The sequence below is a fragment of the Meleagris gallopavo genome, chromosome Z (genome assembly GCF_000146605.3).
Source record: "Meleagris gallopavo isolate NT-WF06-2002-E0010 breed Aviagen turkey brand Nicholas breeding stock chromosome Z, Turkey_5.1, whole genome shotgun sequence".
In the NCBI taxonomy this organism is placed as follows: domain Eukaryota; kingdom Metazoa; phylum Chordata; class Aves; order Galliformes; family Phasianidae; genus Meleagris; species Meleagris gallopavo.
The window spans coordinates 22742416-22744625 of record NC_015041.2 but is presented as its reverse complement, the minus strand read 5'-3'; the positions used below and the strand labels follow the sequence as shown (position 1 = coordinate 22744625).

General features: G+C 36.8%; 1 protein-coding gene across 1 annotated transcript in view; it reads right to left on the bottom strand.

Moving 5' to 3' along the window:
* Positions 1-2210, bottom strand: part of LOC104914975 (BCL-6 corepressor) — a 17286-nt gene that overhangs the window by 6826 nt on the left and 8250 nt on the right. The window lies entirely within an intron of this gene.

The window sequence follows — 2210 nt, the reverse complement described above, 5'->3', positions numbered from 1 at the left end:
AAGTAAAAAGTATTTTTCAACTCTTAGCCATGTTTTTAAAAAATTATTCATATGAACAATTAGTTCCTGCATCCCAAATGTTTCCTCTTCTCATCAGACAAGCTGTCTTCTCAAATATTTCCAGCTATCAGTATTCATTACTATCAAATATCTTCCATGATTTGACAGCTGCCTTGCTTTAGGTTCTTCCTAAAGAAAGTCTTCCAGAAAAACTATTTTTCCAAGGTTTCATTTAAGGTAAACTACTGAGCTTGTCATCCAGGACTGTTTGAAAGCACAGGAAAGACATACTGTCACTATATAAAAGACAGACATGTAATGAGGATGTATCCACATTAACTTTAAATTTGTGCAGGTCCTGCAGCATACAGACCATGACAGCACAGAGCTCTACATTGGCTATTACAATCTGTCAGACAGCATTTGCGGGGCCAACTTTGCAATGGGTGTACTTGGGTCACACTCTATGGACAACCAAAGGAGCTAAAAACTTTTTGCAAATGAAAACTTTGATTAAAGAGCATGCAGAAGGGGCACATTATTGAAATATTTCTCCACTAGCCTGAGACCTATACTTCTGTAAAATAACACACTGTATTTTGTCTACAAGCTTCTGAGTATGAACTCCCAAAGTAATCATTTACTTTCTGCTTCCTTTCTGCTTCCCTCTTATTCATGAGACAGTGTCCTAGGGACTCTTTTTAGAGATATAGGGGAGAAAAAAGGTACACAACCACCCATTAAGTCAACAACACTTAGTAATAAAGGCTGCAAGTGAACAGAAATATTTGCAATGTTTTCCAGTTAAGTTGCCGTGCACTATTCTTCATGCTTGCTAGGAAGCATTTGAAATAGCATAATTAAACAATGGCATAATTAAACAATAATCAAAGTTCCCCATTAAGTACATTGCCTGGTGACTGATAAGCAGGAAAGTTTAGGACCTCAGCACATATGTAATCCAGTGATTGCATGAACAAAGAAAAGGCAGAGAGGCTAGAGTAGCCAACAGTTAGGTTTGATTAGGCTGCAACATTTCAGCAACTTCTTTAAAAAGGCACTGGAAACTTCACTACTGGTCTGTGAGTAATTCTTTTCACAGGCCAAACTATAAGAAAAGCAAGCTGTTTGTGCCCTCATTTTCTGTAAGCAGAGTAGGAATGCCAAGAGCCTAACAGGTGACTGATTGGACTGAAGTAGCACTGCGCACGTGATCATCTAGGAACAGGAGATTTTCATTCAAGAATGGAATAATATAAGGAAAGTCATTGAGACACTGAACAATCAGATAGGATACAAAAGCCAGTTAAAGGCAAAAATATCTGAAAACTTTGCAAGCTATAAAAACATTATCCCATCTTTTTTTTTCTTTTTCCCTGCTGCAACTGGAATGCCAGTCTCTAAAGCTATTATTAATGCCTTCAGCTATAAAAAAAGCTATACTTGCTTCCATGACCTCTCAAAACTGTAACATTTCTCTACAATAGAGGGAAATAATTAAATTTTAGCTGAAAAAAAAAATACGGCCTGCAAAATCTGCCTTGGGGAAAGAGAGTTATCTGTGAAATAATGCTCTAGAGGAGATTGGAATGTAAGACCTTTGCCTAGGAAGTAAAAAACGTTAAGGAAAAAACATCCCATTTGCTCCACTATAAGTATTGAGCAGAAACATAAGAGATGCAGAAAAGGACATTAATAGGAAAATGAATGATTTCCATGTTCGTTATTTATTCTTGCAATAATTAAAAGCAGATGGTGACGTATTGAATGTGCAATGTCCAAGAATGATATAAAAAGGAATTCATACAAGAGAAGGAAGCAATCTAGAGATAGGAAAGCTACGTACTGACACCACCAAATACTGGAGAATAGCAAGCAGCAGGGAGCACCTATTTCTTTTCATCTACTCCTTCACTTCCAAAGGAATACAGAACCTTGCTCCAGAAACTCAAGACAACAGAAACTTGAGAAGGATTGAAAATTAGTAACCATCTGAGAAAGAAAGAGGAAAGAGCATTCTGTACAACTCAAGAGAAAAGAAAACAAGAAGCTTGCGACTATCAAAGAAAAAAGATCAGCAAGAACTTTGCATGGTTTACTGGTTAGCTTTTGTCATGACGTCAAGAATGCTAAAAAACACTTCAGAGATTGGGTGCTGATTTCCTTAGTTTAACATATTAAGAATAGTCAGCATTCGGACCAAACTCATA